Raw genomic sequence first — 7001 nt, forward strand, 5'->3', positions numbered from 1 at the left:
TGTTCTGGTGCTCTGCCTCAAGATCCCATCCTCGTCGCCAATGTTAAGTTTGGGTATTGACGAGGCAGGAGACCAGGTTAGTGACAACAGCTCTTTAATATAGTGTGACCCAGCAAAACTCTGGAGAAAAACCTCTCCTTATATACACTTCAGCCAGAGGCTGCATCCAATCAGAAGCGAGATACTTCCCGCCTAAAACTCCCGCCAAAACTTACAGTAATACATTACAACTTTCGTGACGTTTTCCCCCTTTGTGGAACTGGGGTGGGCGTGGACTATGCGTGACACATCTGGCTCACAGGCCACCAGTTTGACACCTCGGTGTTAAGATATTTAAAGTTAGTAGCTGGAGCACTGGAGTTGTGCAGTGAGCCAGAACACACAGCTGTGGTTGATTGGTACCAGAGTGCTGACTCCTGCATGAGGCAATCTGCGCTGTGATTGGTTACTATAGGTGTAGAGAGGGAGTTTCCCTTTTTCCCCTTCTTTTTCTTGGGTGTGTCATGTGTACTTTGTGATTTACCTCATGATGTTCCTGACTACCTTGTTTGGGGTATATATAGATGTAAAATATATTTATTTATAAAAAACCACAAGTTCATCAGCATCCCTGACTTAATTTGGACACCGACTGCTCAATTCCCTGACAGTTTGTTATTGCCTCTTTCCTAAGACTGAGACCATGACTGGCCCATGGTCACCCAGTTGGTTATATGCTTAAGGTGGAACTAGAATTCATGCTCTCCCAGTTTCTAGCTTGCTTCCTTAACCACTTCATCAAACTGGCTACTGCAAATATTGGGCTAGAAACTGGGATTTAGGCACAAAGGCAGGCTGCTGGCTTTGGAAATAACAACTCTTGTCCTTTCTTTGGGTAGATACTGATGCATTTTGGAGGTCAACAACAGCCATTACTGCAAATCTTGCTCTCACCTCAGACATACAGTACATGTTTGCTTAACTACATATTCATATTACATTAAAGAAAAGACAACAATTGCTATATTTGAGAAGCTTGGGAACAATGGACAAAAAACATGAATGTATCTGAATGGCTAGTGTTTGCATTAGAAAAATACGGGAGTAGAAATGCAGGACTTGGAAGACTGGCACTAGTACATATAGAAAATATAGAACTGAGAAAATAAGTGAACCAAGGAAAATAAAAAATGATCCAAAATTGCCAGTTTGTTGGCTTTGGTAAGATGGTTCCATCTTCCATGTTTTATTCAACCTTGGAAGGAATAGATTGCATATTTAGCCAGGCCTGGAATAAATATTGGTCAAAACCCAAGAGGGTACTTACCAAAAAGCTCTCCATAAAGGTACCACCTTGGAAGTTTTAGTACTTTTTTGTACCACTACCTCTTGTCTGTACTTAGGAGAATTCTGTAAGAATACCATGGAGGGAGATGATGGCACTCCAGTTAGAGCAGGGGTCTCCAACCTTGGAAACTTTATGACTTGCGGACTTCAATTCCCAGAATTCCACAGCCAGCATGTGCTGTGTTAGAGACCCCTGAATTAGAGTAATCTTGGATGGAGGAAAATATGATCTTGGGGAAGAAGCGTAGCAGGTATGGAGATTTGTGAGACATCTTTGCCCATTTTTCTTCTCCCCCCCCTCACTTCCTTCTACTGAGCGATATACATGCATCACACAGCTCTTCATTAATTCCAAAGTTGTTTCTTGTCTCAGTTCCAAATGTTTCTTCTCTGTATTCCTACCTGAACTTTAGATCATCTTGAGAGGACCAGCTTCAGATGCCTTCACATCCTGAGGTTTGGTGGATTGCTACTCAGACGCCGGTCTTTTCAGTGGCTGTCCCATGTAAGGTATGCAAGGCATCATATCTTGTTACCATATAGAGATCATTTTATTGTTCCATGTCTTTTAATAATAATGCTGCTGTGATTTTCAAAGTATTGCTGCTATTAGTACTTTCTTTTACAGTATTACTTATTTTTTTCTAAATGTTTTATAATAGTTGTAGGCAGTTAATAGATTGTACAATTTATATTTTGATTAATTATTATGATAAATTAGTTGAAACTCTTTTGACTAGTTTATTTAAATCTATTGTTTTTTTTTAAAAAAACGGCATAGTATAGAATTATTTCAAATAAATAAATCTGGCAAAGCATTCACTCAGTCTTTAGGCCATTTTTTTTTACAAGTTCTAAAGAAACCAGATAGATAGGTAGGTGATAGATAGACATCTAGATACACAGTTAGGTAGGTGGATGGCGGGGGGGGGGGGGAACAGAAATAGAAGGAAACAAACAAGGAAACAAATTTCAATAAGGTTAAATTCAGCCTTGGCTGATTTGTACGTTTCCTGAATATAAATAAAGGGCTGTGATAAGTTTTTTGATAGTGTGCTCAGTCTGGGAAAAAGATGAGTGAGATGAAGACAAAAAAAAATCATTTTGATTTGGCTTATATTCAGTTAAGTTAAACTAGATTAACACAGTCAACATGATTATTCCTCCTGTATTTAATGTGGTCTCCTTATTCATAATTATTAATAAATAAATAACATTTAAATCGTCATTCCTCTATTAAATATGTAACATTAATGAAACAATTCATAAGTCATAATTCAGCAACAACTTTTGCAAGCATATCTATGGCTGTTTTAAAGGCTGTTTTAAAGTAGAACTATTTATTTTTAAAAATGCAATATAAACAAAGAGAAAAACATTAATTTGATGCTGGAACTCATCTCTGAATTCTCTGTGGGAAGGAGCAAAATATCAGTTTCCATGTCCTATCAATGCTAAGCTGAAATATAGCTGGTGACTGGGAAATAGCTTTAAGTTAGATATTTATTTTTTTTGCCTGGGAATATGGGTTTGCATGTCATTGTCATCATCTCCTTTGACATTTGATGAATGAACTTGTATTTACTGCCACACAGATAAATCTCAGTAGCTGAAATGAAAATTGCGGAAAAGTATTTTGCATGTAAATTCAGATTCTCTATTGAAAAGTTCATTTTTAAGGTAGAAAAAATTAGAGCAACATCCATGAGTGTGACAGTTTGTAAAGAACAAGCTTGAAATGCCCCATGCCTGCCGAGCGTTACAATCCGAAAACAGTCACAGAAAAGCACAATTCAAATGGGGGGTGGTGGAAAGGAAGAGCTAAATAAAGAAACTATGATTTTTACATGCATTTTGGCTAAAATATTTTTCTTGAAAAAATATTGTAGTGCTTTTGAAGAGAAAACTGTTGAAGACATAGAGGATCAAAGGTAGTAGAATTGGATGAACTAAGGAAAGGATTAATCTGAAGAACTGGCAAAGAGAAATGAGGTTCATAGGATTCTGAAGGCACAACTAAGGGGTTTGCTCCAGCTCTATGAAAAATTAGGAAAGCAGATCAGGGATTGCTTATGGTACTTACTTGAAAGATCTTTACCTCCAATTAATGAGCTATGAAGAGATTGAGAAGGTACATAATTCAGGCTCTGAAATACTGGATGGAATCAAAGGAAACAAGGCGACGAGATCAACAAGAACTAGTTTGCAGGAATCAGGATGAGAGATGACCAGAAGGTAGACTGGAGTTTTTGCTGACGATAAAGAGAGAAGTTAGTAAGACTTGTCTTTATAAAGCTGCAGAAGAAGAAGTAAAATGACTTTGAGATAGGTTGATCATGGTGATTGATTGAGGAATGGTGGCAAAGCAGATATGAGCTGAAGAGAACATGTATTGTGTTGCATTCATTTTAAGCTTCTGTTTTGGCTCTTTCTTGCTGTCATACATGCTATTGTATTGAGAAGGAAAATACTTTTTAATACTGAATATTTTGTTGCTGCTGTTATTGCCAGATCAACAATAAATGACTGTCATATGGTAACATGTAATATGTAATTCATGCTGGCAGATTCATTGATAATTTGATTGTGTGTTATCATGTTGTTTTTAATCTTAGCAATCACATAGAATTTCTCCAGAAGGATCTGTCTCCAACCTGGTACTTCTGGTCTTCCAGTAGATGCTGTAGTTGAGTCCATTCATTTTGCTTATGGTTGTCTTCCTCTTCTCTTTCCTTCCACCCTTTCCAGCATTTTTGGACTTCTCAAGGATGCTGTTGTCCAAATTCTCAAGTAATGTGTCCAAATTATGAACCTGTCATTTGTGCCACAAACATAAACTATGTTCTATATAATCCACTTCTTTGTTTTCTGGATTATGCATGGTATTCTGAAGAATCTTTTCCAACACCAAAATTCAGAAGCCTAAATATTGTTTCTATCTTGCTTCATCAAAGTCCTACTTTTGCTTAGTAAAGAACTCAATTGTTCTGATTTTTGTAAGTGTACATGTATACAGGATGTTACTGAAGGCTTTCATTTTTGCCAGACCAAATGCTAATGTGCAGCCTATTTCTTAATTGTTGCACTCTTTGTTGTTGATAATTGATCTTTAAAACCAGAAGCTATCCAGAAGCATCTTCAAAAGAAAAAACAAGAAACTCCAGTTGCAGCTTTGAGACCTAAGCTATCCATCCCTTTAATCTCCAGTGTGAATTCCAAGGCTGGTTGCTCTAACCGTTGTCCTTAGTTTGGTCTTTTTTTGTTTAATTTGCCCCCATTTTTTTCCTCTGGTCTTGATTTTCAGGCACATCGAGATCTTTTGCATTTTTAGTTATCAGAGTTGTACTATCAGCATAGTGCATGTTAATGATATTTCTTCCTCAAGTTTTAAAATCATGCTAATCCAATCTCTCTTAGTAAAGAGTTCTCATATAGATTGAATAAATAAGGGCAGATTACACGGTGGCTCAGGGGCTAGGACGTTGAGCTTGTTGATCGAAAGGTCGGCAGCTCAGCAGTTCGAATCCCTAGTGCTGCCGTGTAACGGGGTGAGCTCCCTTTACTTGTCCCAGCTTCTGCCAACCTAGCAGTTTTGAAAGCACATAAAAATGCAAGTAGAAAAAATAGGGACCACCTTTAGTGGGAAGGTAACAGCGTTCCGTGCGCCTTTGGTGTTGAGTCATGCCGGCCACATGACCACGGAGACGTCTTCGGACAGTGCTTGCTCTTCGGCTTTGAAACGGAGATGAGCACCGCCCCCTAGAGTCGGCAACGACTAGCATGTATGTGCGAGGGGAACCTTTACCTTTTTATAAAAACTTCTCTCACTCCTTTGCCAAACAAAAGCCAGTCTAACTCACCATGTTCTGTCCAGTCTGTAGTTTCCTATTGTATATATAGATTTTCAGTGAAAACAATGGGATATTCTGAGATTCATATTTTCCTAAAGACATTCCATAGTTTGACATAGCTGATAAATTGGCATCTATATACTGCAGAAATGAAATTTCCTTCTAGAAGATACATGAAGCTATTGTCATACCTCTGCAAAGCCCAAACCATACATTATTTATGGATTGTCTTGTATTTGAAGAGAATGTCTAGATTAATTTTTTTTTTAATGAACAAGTTTTCTTCTCTTGCTCAGTTGTAGACTCTTCTTTGAAGGCTGTCTTCAAGTGATATCTTCTGTAAAGTTCATGATTTCCCTTTTGATAACTATCTGTCATGCTATGAAAAATGTCTTAAAACTATGAATATAACTTCATGGGCTTTTTTATTTTGCTTTCTGTACCTTCTGCATGTAAAATGTATTTCTGTAATCTGTATTAACATTAAGCCTATAATGCAGGCAATTATTCCTCATTAATGTGCAGCTATCTGTTGGTGTCGGAACTCATTTACAGATTTTCTGATTCTGATATCTACGACTTAGAAATTCAGAATAACTGAATGGCAGAGGAAGTGTAAAAAGCATAGACCATGTCTTAATTAGACATCCAATTAGATCCAAATGCATTTTTTCAATTCCTTCAGAATTAAAAAGTAATAAGTCAGGAAAATGAGAAACCAGGTTTCAGCACAAGAATAAAGATAGGATTATCAAATGAATCTGGTAAGACACGGACAAGCACACTGGAAAAAAAGATCTATGATACAATTGAAGTTAGCTACAACTTAGAAGAGATAACCTGGGCCAAAGTCAAAGAAATATACTATTGTTGTCACTTTTACGCCTCCGGACTACCATTTCAAATGTAAAAATCAGGGCCAGTTTTCTTATATAGAAAAGAAGTTTATCCTGTGAGAACAATCGAAGTCTAATGATGATGAAAAGTTTTGGGACATCTGCTGGGTATAAGAAGGGAGCTATGTGCCAGACAATGAAATGTTCCCCAAATGTTGATATTTTGCCTGATCTTTATAAGTTGTATTCTGATTTACCATGGATCATATCTTTAAAATCAATAGATAATTTTCTGAGCTATTAGAGCCTGTCAGTTCAGAATGTTTATACCAAACATTTATAATTGCTTTGGATTTGATCAGATCCTGAATCCAAGAATAACTGGTTCACTTGGAACAAATTCTAGAGCTTTGTGGAAAGAGGAGATCTCACCAAAATGGTCAGAATTGAACTAGGAGATCATGAAGCGTCTGGTGTGATGCACTGTTTTGGAACCCTGCAGAGAAGCAAACTATGACCATAAATCTCTTACTACTTTCGGTTTTCATTTTCTCATAAAATGCAAAAGAAAGAAGAAAGGGAAATGAGAAGAGTTAACTTAAGAAGAATGACACTGCTTTATGCAAATGTGGTCGAATCTCTTATTCTCTCCCTGCAGATGTAAATATAATTCTTTGAAAAGAACTTCCCTTTCTTAAAAGTGACAGAATTTAAAGTGAAGAATTTCAAAATCTCTGTACCTATTTGTACCTATCTCTGTACCTAAATAGGGCAGCTTTCCAGTCAAGAAACCTCAATTATATTTGTTCATTATCTATTATTATGGATAATGCGTAGATAGTAGTCATCCTATATAACGTTGGGGGAATAATAAGGTATTTGAAGATTTCATCCTTTTAGAAGGATGTGCCTTCAAAGTTCATCCCATTCTGTTGAAAAGTAAAAATATTACATGTGTTGTTGGATTTCCAGTGCTAGCAAAGTCTGA

The sequence above is a fragment of the Ahaetulla prasina genome, chromosome 1, assembly GCF_028640845.1.
Source record: "Ahaetulla prasina isolate Xishuangbanna chromosome 1, ASM2864084v1, whole genome shotgun sequence".
Lineage (NCBI taxonomy): Eukaryota > Metazoa > Chordata > Lepidosauria > Squamata > Colubridae > Ahaetulla > Ahaetulla prasina.